This window comes from Canis lupus, chromosome 38 (genome assembly GCF_003254725.2).
Source record: "Canis lupus dingo isolate Sandy chromosome 38, ASM325472v2, whole genome shotgun sequence".
Taxonomy (NCBI): Eukaryota; Metazoa; Chordata; class Mammalia; order Carnivora; family Canidae; genus Canis; species Canis lupus.
Genome location: NC_064280.1, coordinates 13,661,857 through 13,683,962, shown reverse-complemented (window position 1 = coordinate 13,683,962; position 22,106 = coordinate 13,661,857). Strand labels below are relative to the sequence as shown.

General features: G+C 36.1%; 1 long non-coding RNA gene across 1 annotated transcript in view; it reads left to right on the top strand.

The window, feature by feature from the left end:
- The window catches only part of LOC112643140 (uncharacterized), an 83,369-nt gene extending 63,679 nt beyond the window's left edge, over positions 1-19,690 (top strand). Inside the window, exons 3-4 of the long non-coding RNA XR_003125660.3 lie at positions 2,269-2,343; positions 18,254-19,690. This is a non-coding gene — a long non-coding RNA (uncharacterized LOC112643140). The remainder of the gene's footprint in view (positions 1-2,268; positions 2,344-18,253) is intronic.
- The last annotated feature ends 2,416 nt before the right edge of the window (positions 19,691-22,106 follow it).

The window sequence follows — 22,106 nt, the reverse complement described above, 5'->3', positions numbered from 1 at the left end:
TTTACAAACCCGAGTTAAAACTTCCTTGTTTGGTCGAGAACTTACACAGTCGGCAAGAAACATTGATTCTACAGGTCAAGACCACAGGAGACAGACACCCTGGATCCGAGTGAGGAGTTTGTGGGTTTGGAGTTATTATTTCTCTTTCAACCATGTCCTATTCGAGAGAGGATAATAGCGCCCGACAGATCTTTTGTTTAGTGCTTCTTATATATAGTAAAATACTGTAATTTAACAGCTTGCTGGGGGAACAAGAATTTGTTCCAGTTCCTGATTTAAATGTTTATGCTAATTGCTATTTATTGGCCCAGATGCAAATGATAGGTTGGCCAAAGTGAAATTTTATGACGAGCAAACTCCCCCCTTTTGTGCAAATTGAAAAAGTGAAACAAGAGGAGGATGAAATGAGCCGAAGATGGTCTTAATGGCTGCTTTTTAATGGGGAAGATAAAATTAAGACTGATTTACGTGGCCAACTCCCCTGTTTTCTCTTATCAGCTCATTTGGCAGGAAAAATGGAAAAGTAATTGTTCCTCTTTCAATGTGGGCCTCAAACCATTATTTATTGGCTGAAATTAATCGCTGTTTATCCTTCATTCACGTGGAAACCGCTCTATCAGCATTATGAACCCCAGCAACTCAACTAGTCCCTTGCAATTTAGTCGACAGCAAGCTCGGATCCTGATGAGGCGTGCCTTAATTTTCTGGGCTGTGGGAGTTAATGAAGACTCCTTTCTGAGGTGGACATATTTGTATTTCTACAACATTAATAACAAAGACCCACACTTTCTCTTTGGCAGCAAATAAACTTTTTCAAAAAAAAAAAAAAGAGGAGGAGGAAAAATTATTGAAAGGATGGTGCTTGGGAGAAAAACCTGAAATAGAATCATGAAGCCTATTTGTTTTTACTTTAATCATAACTAGAACATGAAGCGATGTATAGACGTTTGGGGGACAGTACCTGGACCCAAGCACTCCCGGGAAGATCCTGCAAATTGGTAAAGATGAGATGAAAATAGTGCAAAAACCGTACATTCAAGAAGAATAACTTCTTGGTTCTTTTTCGCTTCCACTTTGCCTCTTCTCCACATTGCTTGATGCATGTAATTGACAGCCTGTGGTTTTTCTGGGGCAGAGATTCCTGGATCGCCTCCTGTTCTTCCTCAGGGAACCATCTGGAACTGACAGTCTGTCCTCCAGACTCATATCTTCCTCTTTCCAATCAAGCAGTCAATCATCAAGCGTTTGTGTGCACCTTATGTGCCCAACAGGCCTCCTCTGCCATGAGAGAGACACACAGAGCCAGAGTGCCCTCCACGTCAACGAGAAGCACAGTTAAGTGTCAAGAATCAGATTCAATCTATAGAAACCATTTGATAGGGGGTAGGGGGAGAGGTTGTAATTGCAGTTTTTTCAGAGACACGTGGGGTCTATCTGTGCATTCTTTTGGATTCCATCTCTGGCATTTTCCTGCCAAGATCAATCTTCCCACCCTTGCCTGACTGATTATAATTCTAAGGTTTTTGATCTAGGAGAATCTGTGAGTAAATATTTTCATGAATTTCCACAGTCAAGATTTGAATTACCTTGCCATGTAATAGTTTAACAGATGCCGTGGATACAGATTCTCACTTAAAATTTTTATTTGGCTTTTAGTTTTGTTTTTTTTTTCCATGAAAACCAAATAGCACATTCCCTTTAAATTTTTAATGATTTCTTTAGGTAATTCTTTATATATATATACATACATATACATATATATAAATATATATATCTTTATATATATATAAAGAATTACCTAAAGAAATCATTAATACATATATGTATATATATAAAGAATTTTATATATATATATGCAATTTTGTATTCTATTTTTCAGAATAGAAAAATATTCTATTTTTCAGGTTGTTTATTCATTCTTTCATTCAACGAGTATTTAATGAGCACATACAATGTGTCAGACACTATTTAAGCACTCAGGGATAAGACAGTGAACCACAGGGAAACAAGACCTGTGGAGCCTCCATTTCTAGTGGACTCTTCATATTAGAAAAATATATTGTGTCTTTAAATTCTCCATATTCATAATTATAAATAGCCCCTGCTGGTCCATTTATACAGCATAGTTTACTCAATTTACTTAGTAGCAAATCACTAATTTACTATGATAAATAATTCAGTGATGAACATCTTTATGCATTTTTCTTTTTTTCATTTCTGATTATTTCCTTAGGTAGGATGTTGAGATTTACTGTGGTCTGATTTCAGGTTCTCAGCCTAACCACACACCAGAAGCCCTCCATTCCAGACTTATTGAATCAGCATGTCCAGAATAGTTTCCAGGTATGTATATTTCTGAATGTTGGCTGAAGTCGAGAATAATATCTTATCATGATCATGCAATGTCACTTCAATTTGTTTTTAATTGCATACCAACTATATTTATGTTTTATATTACATATAATACTTATTATATGTATAATCTCAAATGCCTCTAGTTTTTAATTTTATTGTACTATAATAAAACCATGGTTGAACAGCTGTCCTGTTGGAATGGTTCCCATTGGTATGGTTCTTATTCTGCTAGAATTCACATTTTAAATCAAATGCTACCAGAAGAATAACATACACCTTGCAAGTAAAAAGATAAAACAGAAAATAAAAGCCCATGTTTATCACAATAGTTCCTAAACTTCCCTAAAAAGAATTTTCTCAGGTTATATTGCAATATTGATTTCAGAATCTATATTATGAATTTTTATATACTGGTGCTGTCTTTCAACTATTTCTATAGACTGTTCATTAACACTAAGATGTGTTAAAAATAAAAACATCAATCTTACTAATACACAGGATGTTAAAAAAAAACAAAATCCTATTTCTAAAGAAGATTCCCTCTAATTGGTGAAAAAGATAATCCATTAGATTATTTGGACTTAGGTTGGGGTGATAATACATTTCTGAGTGTGGAAAAGTAGAGAAGTAATCGGCTAGTGAGAGATTTGGAATGTGGTATCTCAGAATTCTTTCTTTAAAAAAAATTGTACTCTGGTCTGATTTTTTAAAAAATGAGGTATCTTATAGTAAAAGAAAAAGAGATAAAATAATCATTTAGATTGGACATTTTAAAGTACGAAAATAATAATAATAATAATTAATAATAATAATAATAATAAAACCAACTTGGAGATCGATGCAGCAACCTGACACTAAATTCAGTTTTAAGCTTTCTGGAAGCCAAGATGAAAAAGGGAAAGTTATAGTTCTTTGTTGGTCCAATGATATACATAAGGTCATTCAGAAAAGCAATATTCCCTCTGGCCAGTTTTATGAGATACAGCCAAAAATCCTTTGAAATTAAAATAAATAGTGTTTTCTGAGGATCAAAATGATTTTCAAAACCTTGAAGAATTTCTATCCCATTCTGCTTAATCACTTGTTTCCACTTCATAATTTGACATTTCTTGGATTGACTTTTAAGTACTGCCATCAATGATAAGCAGAATGAGTGTTGATGGTGGCCCAACACTGCCTTCTGGGCACTGGAGCTTTTTCGTACAATCTGAAAAAACTCTCCAGAAGGCAGGTAGGCATGTTTAACTCACTTCAACTTTAATAGCTTTTTTTCTAATGATATCATTACATTCCACTAGACAAGGGTCAAGAATGAACTTTCTCAGTATTAAAACTTTTTAAAAATATTTTTATGGTTTAAATTATCAAAATTATGCAAGATGGTTCTTAGCCTTTTGAAATTATTCTCATTTGTTTTCATTGTCAGAAGACCACTTCAGTAATTTTTCATTCTTCTAGTTGATCCCTTCTAGTTATCTAGTTACAACCCCTTCTAGTTGATGTAACTGTACAAATTATTGAATATTATTTGATCTTGCTGATCAGAGTATCTTCTAGTAAAATTTTTGATAGAGAGCATATTTTGTGTTGAAAGAAATTCTTAAGCCCAAGATGGAGCTTGCTTCTGCCCAGGATCCCATGTCAGCAAACCAAAGACTTAAATAACTTTCATGTTCCTGTAAATGCTCCCTTTGATCAGAAAGGCAGTATATCCCATCAGCCAATCCCCAAAGACCAAGTCAACTCTCCGCTCCATACTTGTTCCTTTTCATCCCAAACAAGGTTGTCTGCAGGCCTCGCCAGATATGTTCTGTTTTTCTCTCCCTTTTTCTTTAATTCTTTATCCTACAAAAACTTCCTAGCTTCTGACTCATTTTTCAGTTTTCTGGACCTGGGAGAATGGAGACTGCCTGCCTCATGAAATGTTAAATAGTATGTTTGGATCACCTAGGTTGTTTCTTTAATCACGTTTTAGCACTTGGTATTATAGTTCTCAGAAGATAGGAATATTTGCCTTCTTAAAGGGAGGATTCATCTTTTGGAAATGACAGCAGTATTTACTTACCAGATATTATTATTATCAGATTATTAACCAGGTTATTATTAACAAATACATATGTATCACTTACTGTGTTCTGTGTTCTGGGCACTTACATTGTTCTAATTGCTTTAAAAATAATCTCTTCAGGGGCGCCTGGGTGGCTCAGTCAGTTAAGCATTCGATTCTTGATTTCAGCCCAGGTCATCATCTCAGGGTTGTGAGATTGAGCCCCATGACTCACCTGTCCCTCTGGGTGGGGAGCCTGCTTAATATTCTCTCTCCCTCTCCCTCTGCCCCTCCTCCACTGGTACACATACTATCTCTCTTAAGTAAGTAAGTAAGTAAGTAAATAAATAAATAAATAAATAAATAAATAAATAAATAAAAACAACCTCTCTAGCATTTTCCTTCCATGTACTAGAAACAAGCACATAATCACATAATCCCAAATTGTGACATGGGATCATAAAAATAAACATAAGGAAATATAACTATTCAAAGTCTTTTCTGATAGAGCAACCAGAAACCCAATAAAAAATTGTACTTTTCTTTGATTATCTAAAGTAGATTGCACCAATCCTTTACCAAACTTTTGACCCTACCTAATGATGAAGATTCATTGCTTATTTTCTTATTTTTTCATCACTTATTTTCAATCTCACTGCACAGCACAATGCCTGCTGTATTTTGAGGCTCAAAAATATTTGAATGAATTAATATGCAAATATTGAAGTGTGGAACAACCAAGAACACAATCTTTCATATAGATCTGCGGAATGGAACTGAGAATACACAAATAAACTCTTAAATTTATGGTCAGTTGATTTTCAACAAAGTAAAAACAACCCGATAGCCATCAACTGGTGACTGGATAAACAAAATGTGGTCTCTCCAGGCAATGGAATATTATTTAGCGATGAAAAGGAATGAACTACTGATACATGTTACAACATGGATGAACCCAAAAAACATGCTAAGCAAAAAAAGCCCAAGACAAAGACCACTAAATGTATGATTCCATCTATATGAAATGTCCCCTCCAAAAGGCAACTCTAGCAGAAAGTAAATTAGCGGTTGCTTGGGACTCAGGGTAGGAATGGAGAATGGATGAAAATGGACATAGACAGTCTCTTGGAAATGATAGACATGTTCTAAATTGTACTGTGAAGACGGCTGCACAATTCTGTAAACTTACTAAAAATCATTTAATTGTCCATTGAGATGGGTAATTTATATTTAATAAACCTATTCAAACAAGTAAGAGACTATCTTCATAATGCTCACTCAAGTTTCACACATTCTCTGTAATTCAGATTCTGTCCTCATTCCATTAATGCAGCCACTATTGTTGTTGATGCTTATCCATCATGATTTGAATTTCTGTCTACCCATTTGTTTCAGAAATAACTAGTGAGCATCTAATATCTATCTACTAGGCCATGGTGAGCTGGATACGGGGGTTGCACCAATGAACCATACTCTTTAGGGAGCTTATATTCCAGCATGGAAAACAGGTCCCAAGTGAGCAGACACCGTGTCCCTGCTTATCTTGAAAGACAGGGTTCTGCTACGACCTTGCAATACGTCCTCTGAATGTTCCCATCCCCTTTCTGGCTCATTTTCTTTATCTGTGAAATGGGAGTTGTAATCTCTGATTTGCTTACCACATAGAGTTTTTGTTAGAGTCCAGTGAGAGGGGATGCCTGGGTGGCTCAGCGGTTGGGCATCTGCCTTCAGCTGGGGGCATAGTCCCTGGATCCCGGGATTGAGTCCCATATCGGGCTCGCCACAGGGAGCCTACTTCTCCCCCTGCCTATGTCTCTGCCTCTCTCTCTGTCTCTCATGATTAAATAAAATCTTTTTTAAAAATTGAAATTAAAAATAAATAAATAAATAAATAAATAAATAAATAAATAAATAGTCCAGTGAGAGGGATTTTGTGAAAATCCTAAAGTTGTAAGATATATTACAAATTTCAGGTCAAAATAAGGTCTGCATGTGTTCAAACGTAATGTTTCAACAAATCTAACTCCACTGACTGGGAAGAGTGATTTCCACCCAGCCCCCCAGGATGTGCTAATATTTCGTAATGGCACGAAAGATTGTATAACGGAATGTTTTATCGAAGCAGTCAAGGTTACCCTTCAAAGCAGTTATAGAATTATCTTCTCCTAACTAAATATAGTTAACCTTAACAAACAAAAGGACTTCCCGATGAGCCAAATGAAATGGCCTTTATATTTGAGGTAGTCACTTAGAAAATAATAAAGGAAGCAATTTGCTAAATTTGCAGTTTTTCCTTCGTAGAACTTGGAGTTTAAATTGCTTGCAGGGAAAGATCTTTTTCATGATACATATTTAGGTAAAGAAAAACATCTTTAAAAAATAAAAGATAAATGTTTTATTGGTGAGGGGAGATTTGTATAGCTTCTGGTCTATCTCTGGGGTCTGCTTAATCTTCTGGAGTTTAAAAATGATTGTCCTGGACACACCTTTTCTCTCTCTTGATTCCTTTATTTAACCTTTGAATTTAGTAAAAAGTTGTCTCATTTTTATTACAGTTATAAAGATTAAAGCTGACCTTTACATTTCCCTTTTTTAAATTCAAAACTGTGGTCACTTTTCCTTTTTAATATGAGACGGGTATATAAAATTGATCCACTTACAAATGATGTAGGAATTCGAGAGTCTCATGGAGGTTAGTCTCTATTAATTAGTTATAAGGTGCATTAATTACACTCTAAATGATAATTAGCCTTTTCTCTGATCTATTGCTGGTTTTCTCATTGGTTTCACACTTTCTGTAAATGGAAATTGAAGCTTGAAACCTTGCTTTAAAAACTAACTGTATTAGTACAATTCCTTACCTTGCTCAGGAGTTTTGAAAGTGCTTGATGAGTTATGCAAATGTTTTATATAACTATAAGTTAATAACAGTATTATTATATATTCAGTTCTGTTGTTTGATGATTTCTCTCCAAACAGCTTCCTCACTGTGAAGCCCCTACCTTTGAGTCTGTGGTCATTATTCCTCCTTTGTCTCCTAACTTCTTTTCCTTGAAATTATCTCCACCTTCTCTCTTGCCTTTCTAATAACCGTCTTTGTCTAGACTCGTTTCTGGTTTGAAAATGTGAGTGTCCTCCATATTCCGTCCTTGGCTTTTCTCTGGGTTTTGTTGTTTCTTTTTCCCACCTATCTTTTCTCCTCCAGGGATATCTTTTATTTCCAGATAACATCTCTTAAATTATTTTATTTTATATGTAATCCATTCTCTTTATTTATCAGTTCACAAGGCTTTCTGGCATCACTGGTGTGTAGGTGGATCCCAAACCTATAGCCTACAATTCTGACTTCTCTTCAAACACTAATCTCATGCTTCCACCTGCTGCCCAGGAACACATTCGGGTATGTTCTGAGATGTTTGATCTAATATCACTTCCTCCCCAATCAAGGGCTTTCTTTTCACATTCTCACTTCTATTCTGCATCTTAATGTTGGTGCCCAAGAGTGAACTGGGCCTCCCTCCTTTCCTTTACACTATTTCCAGTCCATCTCCCACTTCTGTGGGTTCAGCTGATAAATGCCACTTGCTGTATAGGCTAGAAAGACCTCATGTATCTTGAAAACCGTTATTAACATTTGCCCGGACTTCTCACCATCAGCTAATTGTCATCCCCTTTTATAAAATCCAAATTTCATAAACTGATATTCTAATCTCATTCATGAGCATGCTTCAAAGAGCTTTCCATGCTTCTTTCCTATTATTTTTCTATGGTCCAGCCAAATGTCACTATGCACTTTAAAAGTCAGATGTATCCCAAGGTCTACATTTCTTTGTTTACCCACTTTACCTGTATCTTTAGTGTGCTCACCGCTCCTTTAATCTGTTGAAATACCATTCTTCAAGTTTCAACTCAAACTCCGCCATCTCCATGAAGCGAATATTAGCTCCTCACATTCTGGATTCCTGCAGAAATTTATATATTTCCAATGGCTTTCATTACACATAGTCTGAAAGGATGGCTATGTATGTACATCGTCTCCCTCATTGCCTTTGGGCTGAGTCTCTCACCAGCTGGCTCAGTGCTTTGCACACAATAGGCACACAGTACACTACCATTGAGTGACCGAGACTCTTACCATGTAATTGGGTCTCGATGTTGTGATTACCTTAAGGTTCAGTCACCAGGCCAACTTCAGGGCACCAGCCCACTGGATTTCCTGATCATCCCCTCCTAAAGATGAAACACCAAGTACTCAAGAATAGTGCTTAACATTTTCCTACACCATGTACATTGCAGAGAAGAAAAAAAAACAGCCCTCTAGGGAATTTTGAAATGTCCTTTAAGGATGTGAAATTAATATAGGTATCTCCAGGGTTTTTAAAATTGTCTTCTGATATATGAAAAATGCCCATGTGAATTAAAAATCCATCATTCAATAGGGACTAATGGGAGCAAGACCTGTGAAGGTAAAGCACCTCACAGAGCGCCATGTAAGGCTACAGGATCCTTCATGGCAAAATGCTACTCCACCTTAAGACCTGAAGCAAATAAACTTCAGCGAGAACACTTACAGAAAGACGTTCACCCATTATCTCTCCTCTGAACAGGGACAGGAAATATTTCAGGGTCTCTCTTTGGGTCCAGTGGTTTCATTTATCCTGAAGTGCTCATACATTTACTTGTTAAATATTGCTCCATTTTGGAATATTAAAAATAATATCATTTTTGACACTTGTACCTATTATGGAGGAGATCAGGTGTTATTTAAAAACTGCAGCAAGAAGGTAGACATGATACAACTCTGAGTAATGGAAAATACCACATGGAAACAATAATTATGCTGCAATCTGATTTATTAAGGAAAAACTAGCAATTACTTAGGCAAGACTAAGGCAGTCGTTGGCTTCCAACTAAGAAAATATGGAATATGTTCAAATAATTGGACTTGAAATATTTTGAGTGCTTAGGATTGAATTTTCAAGTTCCTAGTCTTGCTTGTATAAATCTAGATATGAGGGCATAGGACATACCAACCTAAACTTTTGCACATGAAACTTCAAGTTGGCTATCACCTCCAAGACTTCTTGCTAACTGTTTTAACTCCTACCCCAACCTGATTCCTGAGGTATAACACTGATAATAGTAAATTCTTTATCTTGCATGTTTATTGATAGAAAATGATTTCCCATATATGTAAGGCAATTTGGTAGTTCTAGAGTACATGACTTAAATATGTTTATTACAGAATTTTCTCTTTTTTTTAACAGTTTGTGATATGATTCATTCAATTAAAGGGTGCAATATAATACATTTTAGTGTATTCATGGATATACGCAACCATCACCACAGTCTATTGTAAAGTATTTTCATCACTTCAAATAGAATCCTACACCCTTTGGCCATCATTCCTCCACTCACTTCTCTTATGTCTTCCACCGCCCTAAGCAACCACTGATTTACTGTCTGTCTCTATAAATTTACCGATTCTGGACTTTTATATGAATGAAATCATAGTAAATATGATCTTTTGTGACTAGCTTGTTTCATTTAGCACAGTGTTTTCAAGGTTCCTCCATGTTGTAGCATGTGTCAGTACATTCACTCCTTTCTGTGGCTTAATAATATTCAGTTGTATGAATGGAATAGATTATTGATTTGTGTGAATGGACATTTGGATTATTTCCACCTTTTGGCTATTATGAATAGTATCCACCTAAACAGTCATGTACAAGTTTTCGTGTGGCTGTTTTCCTTTCTCTTGAGTATATACCCGGGGTAGAATTATCAGCTCATCTGGTGACCCTGTGTTTAATCATTTGAGGAATTACCAGACTGTTTTCCAAAGCAGCTGCACCATTTTACATTTGCTCAGTGATGTGTGAGGGTTATGGTTTCTGATCATTCTTTCTTTTCTTTTTAAGATTTTATTTATTTATTCATGAGATACAGAGGTAGAGGCAGAGAAGGAAGGAGGCTCTCCGAGCGGGGGGGCCCTGGGATCATGACCTGAGCTGAAGGCAGATGCCCAACCAACTCAGGTGCCCCTGCTCATTCTTACCAACACTTTTCATTGACTTTTTTTATTCTAGCCATCTCAGTGGGTGTGAAGTGATATTTCATTGTGATTTTGTTTTGTAGTTTTCTGATGCATAATGATGTTGAACTGTTTTTATTCATAACACTTGTGAAACCAAACATGTGAGGGTTTTTTCCTATACCAACCAATTTTCCAACTCTCCAGACACCAACTGCATTGACTACAAGTCAATTCAGCTCTGACACTATCTACCTAGAGTTATCACAGACCCCACATGATTAAAGTCTCAGTCCCATGAGACTGCTCCCACTTCAGACACCCAGTTGCAAGTCTCAGATTGTCACCCGTACCTCTGGTATACTGGCTATAAATCAGGGATTTCTAAAACTTCCTCTTCCATTTCAATAATTTTCGAGAAAGCACTCTACCTACTATTACCAGTTTATTATAAAGGATGTCATAAAGGATACAGCCAGATGAGGAGGTGCACAGGATGAGGTCTAGAATGGTCCCAATCACAAGAGCTTCTATCCTGTGGATTGGGGATAGGATGGATGTGTTTATCAACTATAAAGCTCCTTGATACCTGTTGTTTAGGCTTTTTAGAGATTTCATCAGTTGGTATGAATAATTATTAACTCTGTCTCCAGATTCTCACCCCTCCCTAGAGATTAGGGATGAGGCTGAAAGTTCTAAGCTTCTAGTCAAGGTCTGGTCTTTTTGATGACCAGCCTTCATCCTAAAGCTTCCTAAAAACCCAGTAAGATGTAAAACATTAGACACTCCAAAATTCCAAAGATTTCAGAAGTTCTTGTGCTGGGAATGGGGGACTAAGACCAAAAATATATATTTTATTATATCACAATATCTCTGATGTTGAGCATCTTTTCATGTGCTTATTGTCTGTTGGTATATATTCCTTGGAGAAATGTCCATTCAGATCCTTTGCCCATTTTTAAATTGGGTTCTATTTATTATTAGTTACAACTGCCCTTCTATATTCTATTTATCAGTCCATTAATGCATTTATGATTTGAAAACATTTTCTCCTTAGGGCACCTGGGGGGCTCAGTTGGTTAAGCATCTGCTTTTGGCTTAGGCCATGATCCCAGGGTCTTGGAATCGAATCCCACATTGGGCTCCTTGCTCACTGGGGAGCCTGCCTCTCCCTCTCCTTCTACCTGCCACTCCCCTTGCTTGTGCTCTCTCTGTGTCCAATAAATAAAATATTTTTTTTAAAAAAAGAAAATATTTTCTCCTATTCAGTCTTTTCAGTTTCTTGATGGTGCCCTTTGAAGATCAAAGCTTTTAACTTTGATGAAATCCAATATACCCATTTTTTCCTTTATTTTTCTTTTTTGCCCATAGTTTTGGGGTCATTTCTCAGAATCTTTTGACAAATCTAAAATAATTAAGATTTACCCCTATGTTTTCTTCTAAGAGTTTTATAAGTTTTGTTCTTATATTTAGGTCTTTGATCCATTTTGAGTTAGTTTATTATATAACATAAGGTAAGGGTCCAATTTCATTCTTTTGCATATGGCTATCCTGTTCTTAGCACTATTTGTTTTTTTAAATTTGAAGATCTCATTGACTTTGTTAAGAGATTCATGAATCAGGAAGCCTCCCATTTAGCAAGTAGAGGGGAATTCCTCATCACTATTTGTTGAAAAAACTATTTTCCCCCCTGCCACTGAATGGTCTTGGTACCCTTATTTAAAATCAGCTAATCGCAGATGTATGGGTTTATTTCTAGACTCTTGGCTTTATTTTATTTTATTTTTTTTATTTTTATTTTTTTTATTTATTTATGATAGTCACAGAGAGAGAGAGAGAGAGAGAGGCAGAGGGAGAAGCAGGCTCCATGCACCGGGAGCCTGATGTGGGATTCGATCCCAGGTCTCCAGGATCGCGCCCTGGGCCAAAGACAGGCGCCAAACCGCTGCGCCACCCAGGGATCCCGACTCTTGGCTTTATTTTGTTAATCTCTACATCTATTCTTGTACCAGTACCACAGTCATGATTACTGTCGCTTTGGATTAAGTTTTGAAATCAAGGATTCTAAATCCTCCCACTTCGTTCTTTTTATTCAGAATAATTTGGGCTATTTTGAGGTCCTTAAACTTTCATATGAATTTTAGAATCAAGTTGTTAATTTCTTCAAAGAAGTCAGCTAAGATTTGAATAGGGATTGTGTTGAATCCCATAGATCAGTTTGTGTAATATGGCCGTCTTAACAATGTTAAGACTTCTAACCCATGACACGGAATGTTTTTCCATTTACTTGATACCCTTTGTTTATTTTTAACAATGTTTCATAGTTCTCAGAGTACAAGTTAAGTTTTGCATTTCTTTTATTAAATTTATTCAAAAAATTTTAATATTTTTTCATGTATTTTTATTCATAAATTTTATTAAATTCTTTTTAAAGTTATTGTGAATTAAATTATTTTCTTAATTGTATTTTCAAATTGTTCATTGCAAGTGAACTAAAATAGAATTGACTTTTGTGTATTTCATTGTATTGTATCCTGAAACCTTTGTATCCTGAACTCATTTATTAGTTTTAATAGTTTTGTTTGTGTGTGTAGTTTACTTAGGATTTCCTATACTTAAGTGTACATTACCTGTGATAGAAATAGCTTTACTTCTTCTTTTCTAATCTGTATTTCTTTTGTTCTTTCTCTTGCCTAATTACCCTAGCTAAAGTATAATGTTAGCTATGGGTTTTTTTTGTTGTTGTTGATGTCTCTAGATTGTTGAATGTTTTTAACATGGAAAAGTGTAGGATTGTGCTAAATGCTTTTCTCCATCTATTGAGATGACTATGAGGTTTTGATTTTTATTCTATTGATAGGATGTTCTACATTAATTTATTTTCAGGTGTTAAACTGACCTTTTATCCCTGGAATAAATCTCACTTGGTTATGATGTATAATTCTTTTGATACATTGCTGGATACACTATATACTTTTAAATTGGTTTTATCCACCAAGTGAGTAAAAAAGTCCATTTGGCCATTTGCTGTATCAAAGGATAGATTCTTTATACATATTTGTAGCCAAACTAATTGATTGCTCTGTGTTTTGTAATTGGGTCTTGAGTCAAGCAAGTAACTCAAGTGTCATGTCTGATATCTTGAACACATTCATTAGAATTCCATATAGATAACATCAGACTCCAGTAGGCTGGAAAAGCCAACTCAGAAAGTTAGAAGGGGAGCAAAGTACGCATTGCCATTATTGGAGAGAAAATTTTCCTTCTACCCTTCTAGGTTCTTTGATTAGCTCTTATGTTGATTACCAAATTAACATAAACAGATAACAGTAGAAAGACAAATTTAATTATGTTAATACAGGCATCCCATAAGAAGAATATAAGATCCAAGGATAAGCCAGACAATTGAGGCTTATATACTATCTTGAGCTAAGAAATGGGATAGGGGCCTGGGACTTCAAAGGGGAGGAGGGTGATTCACAGGACCATATGAAGAGCAGATGTTTGGTAATTAGATGTTTGTCCTGACATACAGATAGGTCATTTAGATTAAAAAAAAAAAAAAAAAAAAGTCATCTCTTGGTAATAGCTCTCTTTCTGGGCCAGGCCCCCTATCTAGATTCTTTTAAGTAGTTTAAGAGAGAATTAGAAGTTTGTCTTGAGTCTGCTGGGTCTTGATTGCTTCTAGCTCAAAACAGTCCACAAGCCAAAGTGGCACATTTTGAGAAAACTTATTCTAAACCCCTTTGTCATGTTCAGAAAACACAGCCCATTTAATGTGAATTGGATTGAAAGGGAGACAGAAATATAAAACAAATGTTAAGGAAGTAGACGATAGATGCCCTTCCCCGAGTTCCCGTGTTTTCTCTACAGGCCTTAGGCATAACACTCATCATACCTCACTGCTAATTTACTTGCCAGTCTCTATCATCAGGATGTCTGATTATCAAAAATGCTTGGCATACAGAAAGGGTGCAATAATTGCTTGTTGAACAAATGAATAATAAGTTGGCTAATCCATTTGGTGGGCAAAAGTTAGAGGCAGCATAGCTCTGACCAAATAAAGCAAAGCAGCTCTCAGAGAAAGAGGCAAAGATTTTCACAAAATATATTTTTTCTGATAGTAGCTCCTGTGATCAAATAATAGATTTTGACGTGTTTGGCTTTTTTTTTTTTTTTTTTTTTTTGACGTGTTTGGCTTTAGCAGAGTGTGACTTACCCCCTCTGTCAGATTTCATAGCACAAACAAACAATGCCAAAGTCCAAAGTGCTATGCTCACCTGCTTTCCCCCTTTCATTTCTAGAAAAAAAAAAAAAAAAAAAAAAAAAACATTAATGAACTCCCATCTCCCCCTCAAAAAGCAGTTTTTCCAAGATTAAAACATATACATGCAGATCAAGGTTAAAGAAAGGATGTTAATACCTTCAATTAGTTAACTAGATTTTCCTAATTCTGAGACAACTTCAATTATAGCAGATTTCCCAGAATTAAAAAAAAATCTAGGTAAATATAAAAATTGATTGCACATTGGATCCTAATTTTGAGAACTTTAAAATATGCATCTTAAAAACCAAGAAATATAGTCTGTTTTCACTTTTCAGTTCATGGCATCCCATTAGAAAATCAAAGCAATTAAAATGTGTTTAATATATATTTTTCGCTATGTCATATCAGAAGACAATGAGGTACTTTAATGATAATACTGATGACCATAGTACTCTTTAAATCTCACTTGGATACTTGCCCAACAGGACTTAACTTGTGGGTAAATAGATGTCTGATTATATCTATGCAAACTCAGACCATTTATTCTTGTCCCTCAGATAATAAGAGCTTCTCAGCTTTGGGTGGTTTCAAAGGAAAGCCTTTGGTCTTTTAAACACAACAACCAGCAGACAGAAATTAGAACAACAGCATTGACATTCCTGGGGGAAAGTCTCAGGAAAAAAATAGCATATGGCTTCAATGTGGTTTTTTTCCTGGCTAGAGTTCTTGGTTCTCAGTTCCGTGGTTTCACAGTTGATGATTTCTCTTATTTAGGAAAATCAGTAGATGGGGAAAATGTTTATCTTGTAAGTATATTGCTCAGCTTAGGGAACGGAGACTCCCTCCGGCCTGGCAATACTATGTAAGATATTTTCAATTCACCCAATGACTTAATAGCTTAAAACGTAAGGTAGGAAACCCTGTGGGTTTAAGGTATCTGAAAGTCCAGTGAAATTTTCAGAAGTCTCTACTCTTATCCCCACACATTGGATGCAAGTGATGTTCTAGTTAATCTTCTTTAAGATCTTATTCACTTAATGGAAATGCTTAGCTGCATAATTGCTTTGAGCCTATTGCTATTCGAAATGGAAAATATAATAATCTAATGGTATTGTCTCTATAAGCGAATGAGAATTTCAGGAGTGGCTGTTGGTGCCACCCATGTGATCCAGAGAGGTTAATGCAGTTAAAGTTATTTCACAGTCCATTAAGGAGCTTACGGTGACCTCACGACCTTTGCGCCAACAACACGGAATCCATTATCATCACAATGGAGGAGCTGTGGGTTCGGCTGACTTGACAATGGGCCCGGGAAATCCCAAGTTAGTACTTAGTTTAAAAAAATGCACTTTTCTTTCTGCTTCTTGGGTATGGCTATTAATATGCCCTCCTATAATTTGTAACATTAACATTGCTGAAGGTACAGAAAAGGACATTGAAATGAAGATGTCAAAACTGCTGACTTAGTTCAGTGCATGATAATATTGGCTATGCATTGAAGTAGTAGATATCTAACAGGAAAATCAAGATGAAGAAAGTCAAGGAACTCCGTTAAATTAATGATAAATTATCACAGGTTGTGAAATTCACTTAGGCAAATAATAGCGTTTCTCTACTTTCAATGTTACGTTATGCAATTTAATATATGATTTAAAGAGAAACAAATGCTTTAACTTATCAATGAGAATGTCATGAGTATAATTAATTAAAACTACATTAAAATGTTTTCTCCATCAAAGTCCACATTTCGGAGACATGAGACTCACTGCATATTCTCAGGAACATCTCACTATAACAAATAATGCCATGCGATGGACATCAAACGTTTATCTTCCTTCTATATGCAATTTGGAAAAGACATCCCTGTCACTCACATTTAAAAACAGATGTAAGGCATGGGGTTAAAAAATAAAGATTTTTATCAAAATACTGGTTAATATGAAAGTGTTAATTAACATTTGTGTCCTCTAAAATGAACTTGACTGCACAACAGTCTCCTTTGGAGAAATAATAAGCATGGAATTTAAAATTAGATTTTGCAGTACTTTGTATTAATACAAAAGAAATGCTAGATCAAATAATCCCCATGCCAAAAAAAATTAAACAAGATTGTTTATAGATATAAAGGTTAAATTGTAAACATAGGCTATAAAAGCATCATTTTTATTCCCAGAACTCAGAGGAAGCATTTTAAAATAATTTAAGGAAAGCATTGAAAGGTATTTAAAGAATCCTGCAGTACATTTCAAAGATAGTTATTGCAGATGGTAGTTAACATATCTTACCTCATTTAAACACAATAAGGTTTCAGCACTTATTACAGCTCCAAATGCCTGTAATATAATCACACTAAAACGAAAGCCGAACTCTCGAGTTAATTTTCAGGAACACATCATCATGATGTCTTTTTATGGTTTGCTATCTGAGAAAATAATTGAAAAAAAAAAAAAAAGTATCACCTACCTCTGATGATTCAAAAGAAAATAACATGATCAAACAGTATTTCCTAAACATAGCTCTACTTGAAACCTATCTTATTTAATTATTAAAAGAACATGTTAAATTTAGTGTTTGAAACTGGTGTTAAAAATCTGCTTCGGAATATTCAGAACTAGAAGAAAAGTATCTGACAGTAATAGGTTTATGTCAACTTTGAATAAATGTAACTCAAAAATAATGCCATAGTAAGTATTTAATCATTGATTATTAAAGAAGTTTTACAGAAGCTCCTGTCACTAGGCATTAAAGCTACAGGGATGCTATTCTTACAAAAGGATTTAACAGTATTCAGCTTTGAGTTTTTATGTTATTTTTTAAATTCGTGAATACCAAAACCAAATAGGACCTTGTTTTAAAAAGTCATTGAATTTAATTCTGTAACTCATTATATAATTTACAAAGCAAAAATGGCTAGATAATACACTTTAATCATCTGCTCTAATTTATTAACCGGAAATGTTTTGCAAGACATTTGCAGTCATTGGAAGATGCAGTTTTACTCATGAAGTTCTAAGAGCTATGTTTTTATGTATTTATTTTTTCCTCAGCAAATATTTGTTTCAATGATTAATTTCATTTTCATGGTAATACATCTCCTGGTAAGCATGTTATTCCTTAAATGAGCCAGGACTCCAGACAAGAAGAGCACAGGATGAAAAATGGGCAAATAGAAAAGCAATCGCAATAAATGGATTAAGAGGAGTATATATTTTAAAGCAAAGAGATAATACAAAGCAATCGCAGGTCAGAATTTTACATGAACAAACCACGTCGAATTTCGACACACTCCTAAGATAGGATATGTGATTCCCCACAGTTTGCAAAGTACAGTATTAAACAATCATTTTAGATACCTTAAGACATACAATGTACCTGACCAAAAATTGATGTAGTCATCAGGGTTAACTTTCTCATAGTGTTATTGATTATTAATATTATTATTATTATTATTATTATTATTATTAAATGGTCTCAGCAGAAATTGAAGAAGCACTGCTGTTCTCTTGAACTTTTCTTAGAGTAATACAGGTTCTGATGCTTCTTTTCCCAGCTTTGTTTGAAAGGAGGCCCCTCCATCAGGAAATCTGTCCCCCTTGGAAGGAAGAATTAATCCTGGAAAAGAAGAAGGAAAAAAAAAATCTCAAAACTCTGTCAAAATAGAACACAAGGCTCTGGGGGCAGGGATGTGAGGCAGGAGCTTATTTGCTATGGAAAGATGCCTCTATTTGACTCGAGAGGAAGTTATCGCTCAGAGAGGCTGGCATAGAGCGTGAACGTGTAAATGCTGCTCCAAAGTGAGTCTCAGACTTCAAGAGCCAAAAATAAACCGGTTCTTGGCTGAAAGACATAAGTGCAATTGTGAAATTGATACTCCTCCTTGGCCGGGTCCCAGACAATATGTTGCCTTTCGGGGGCTGATCAGCGTGATTGATGTGACCTGTGAAATCCAGGGGGGCGCTCCCCCTTCATCAGACCCTCCAGAGAAGCAGCTGCGACTAACAAGTGCTTCAAGCATCCTCCGTCCAGGTCCCCCTAGAAACCTGACAGCCCAGAAGGAGAAAAAGGTGGCAAAACAGCCACCAAGCAAACTCCACCCTGGAAAAGGACAGAAAAGAGAGAAAAAGACGAGCTATGGATTGGGACATAAGATGGCAGCAACTGAACAGTGTATTGCCTTTCAAAGAGAAATTCAGACTTCACTTTGAATGTCAAAACAAACTTGCTGAAGGCGGGCTGCTAAGTTGGTTCTTTTTTCTTTCCCCCTAAAAATAGGGACTTTTCTGTTTCTCTCTAATGGGGATGATCCATGGCTCAGAGACTGCATCCCTGTTTTTCCATCTCCCTCTCCAGTTTCCATGTTTGCATCCTCTATCAGAGAGTTGTGATCATCTGCCCCCTAAATAACATGTGAAGATAAAGTCAGAGGGAGAAAAATGACTTAAATTCTTCCAGGGAACCAACGTTAAGCTTGCACACTCCCTGTGGGTGTCGGGGTGGTGGATTCTAACATCAGCCCCCTGATTCCTAATCATTAGCTTAGCACTTGTCCTGACTCTTCTCCACTGCTACCAGGGAAGGAAGAGGGCTATCGCCTTGGATGTTTTGCATTTCCTAAGGCAAATGTTTCTAAACCTGTGACAGATTGGCACTGCTCCTTTTTTTTTTTTTTTTTCCTACAGCCATCATAATGACTCAGATTGATTTTAGCTTAAAAGATCAACACCGGGGTATAATTCACTTTTTCAGGGTTTCTTTTAATGTGGAAAGTCTTCCAAATTGGTTAACCTTACCACACACTTTCCTGCATTGTTGTCCTATTTGCACATAATATCCTGGTGCCAGATTGTCAGCTAATTATGTCACAAGCAATCAGCTAACAAAGCATAGCCATTCTCGCCTGGAGAATGAGCCTTGTTTCAAAGCTACTCCAAGGGAAAGAAAAAAAAAAAAGATAAACCCCTTTCATTAAAGAAATCTGGAGTGAGGGTTTTATTTAACTCTACTCGTTTCAGCACTGCTGTTGTAGGGATGTTGTATGGCGAGTTATTTCTTAAGCAGCTGCAAGTGCCCTGGAGCCTCATGGAGCCTGTGGTGTATCTCTACATACCTGGGAAGACAAGTGAGTATTTGGGAAACCTCTGTGATGTCAATCCGCAAAATGAAAACTAGTAAGTTATTTTCCTCCGAAAGACCTGTTTTTGGCTTAGTCTCATTGAATGATACCTCAGTTTTCTTCTGTAAAGATTAAATCTGGAGCAAGACTACAGCGACTTTTTAATTCTCTATTTTATTGGAGATGAGACTTAGCAAAGACAAGCAAACCAAGAGAAACCCCATGACCACGGACGGTAGGAGCCTTTGGGATAGGAGAAGCATGGAGTTGTTTCCATCTGGAAACATCTGGATGTTGTCAGTGGTAGGTGCCTACCGGAGAGCCCTATGGGGTATTGGCACTCAGGAGAGACTAGTTTCCCCTTTCCTGTAGGCAAACTAAAATTAGCTCTCAGTTTTGGAGCACATGCACATTGGGTGGTAGAGAGAGCTAGTTAAGTGCTATGGCAATAAAGAGCCTGCTTGGATAAAAAAAAAAAATGTGCTAAGAATAAATGAGTTACATTGGTTACACTTCCTTTCATTCATCTATTATGGATTTCATGTTATTTATCACCTACTTAATATAATAATCATGATTTAATGATGACTATATCTTAAAATCCTACTGAGGAGCAAGAGCTAATACACAAGAAAAAGCTGCATGGAACATTACAACACACGATTAAGTGATACATTTTAAGGCATAAATAATAAATGCAACAGGAATGCAGAAAATAGAAAACTTTGCTAATAGTCTCAGAGTTTGGGTTGTTTCTCCGAGTTGTGAAGGCAGGAAGAGCTTCTGGCTTCTTGGTTACTAGCAAACAGGAAAACGGTCTCGTAATGCTGATTATACTGATATTAGCTCTAACAATGAACATTTAAAATTCCAAATCCTGAAAAATTAGGATTAGGATCAAAACTAAAGTCTCAAATGGCTTGATCCCAGGGACTGAAGGTATTTTTCCTGCTCCTCCAATGGGTGCCACTTATTAGAGGTTCTCCCCTTAAGCTATTCTCATGGATTTCTTTAATTATATGGACTTGGATAGAAATATTTGCAAGGTGAGTCCTTTAAAAATGGCAAACTGCTAAGAGTATTAGTGAGATCTTCATTGAAGAGAGAGAGAGAGAGAGAGAGAGAGAGATATGTGTTTGGAACATGCACAATGCTTTTTCAGTAAGATATTCTGGATTTTCATCAAGTGTAACCACAACAAACACCTTTATCCAAAGAGTTGTTCATTTATAATAGATGCTTCTGGGAAAATAAAAATATAGCTTGAGAAATGAGTTTGATATGCAGGAATCTTGCAGAAAAGGATGTGATTTCCCTGTTTCACAAATTGGGTCTAATTTGGCTCTGTGGCATCTTTGAAAGATCATATCTTGAAGGCGCAAATAGAAGAAACCAAAAACTAATTCACTGGCCCACGTAATACACTGACAATGATCAGAACTCGGTGTCAAGGTCTCTAACTGAATGGGATAACTAAAATTATAGATAATTCTTAGGAGAGTCACAGAAGCATAAAGGGGGTATTAAAATTAGACACATGGCAAAAACTTTAGAAATTTGGGTTTTCCAGCTTGGTGACATGAAAGCCAAGAAATGATTTGAGATTCATATTCTAGTATGTAAAAAGTTCTAAGAGATTACAGAGAATATGATCAGGTTGTTCCAGTTTCCACCAAGATGGGAGAAAGAGGGGGCAAGTCAAAAGTGAATGGACACAATTAGAAGTTAGAAATCCTGAAGACAGCCGGGTCAGGGAAAGATTTTGTTATACTGAAATTTGTGCCTAGAAAAGGTCTGAAAGTATTTTCTCCTGGAGATCTTGGAAAATAAAGTCAAAGGAAGAAATGACTAAAATGTCCCTTTCTGGGGGCACCTGGGTGGCTCAGTGGTTGAGCGTCTCCTTTTGGCGTGATCTGGGAGTCCTGGGATCGAGTCCCACATCCGGCTCCCCACAGGGAGCCTGCTTCTCCCTCTGCCTGTGTCTCTGCCTCTCTCTGTGTCTCTCATGAATAAATAAGTTAATACTTAAAATAAAAATAAAAATGTCCCTTTCTGGCTTTGAAAATAAGAATATTATGAAGTCAGTCTACATCCTTCCAGTGAAAGAATATCAACTGGAAAACGACAATTTGATTTTGTTAATTGAATAGTGAGTTCAGTTTAACATTTTTGTTTATAAATTGCACCCTCTGTGATACATTTTCCTCAGAGCCCCCGACACCTGTCCCACCAATTAAAATACTTGACAGAGTCATAAGGACACTAGACAGGCTTCTTTGGCCTTTTAGGT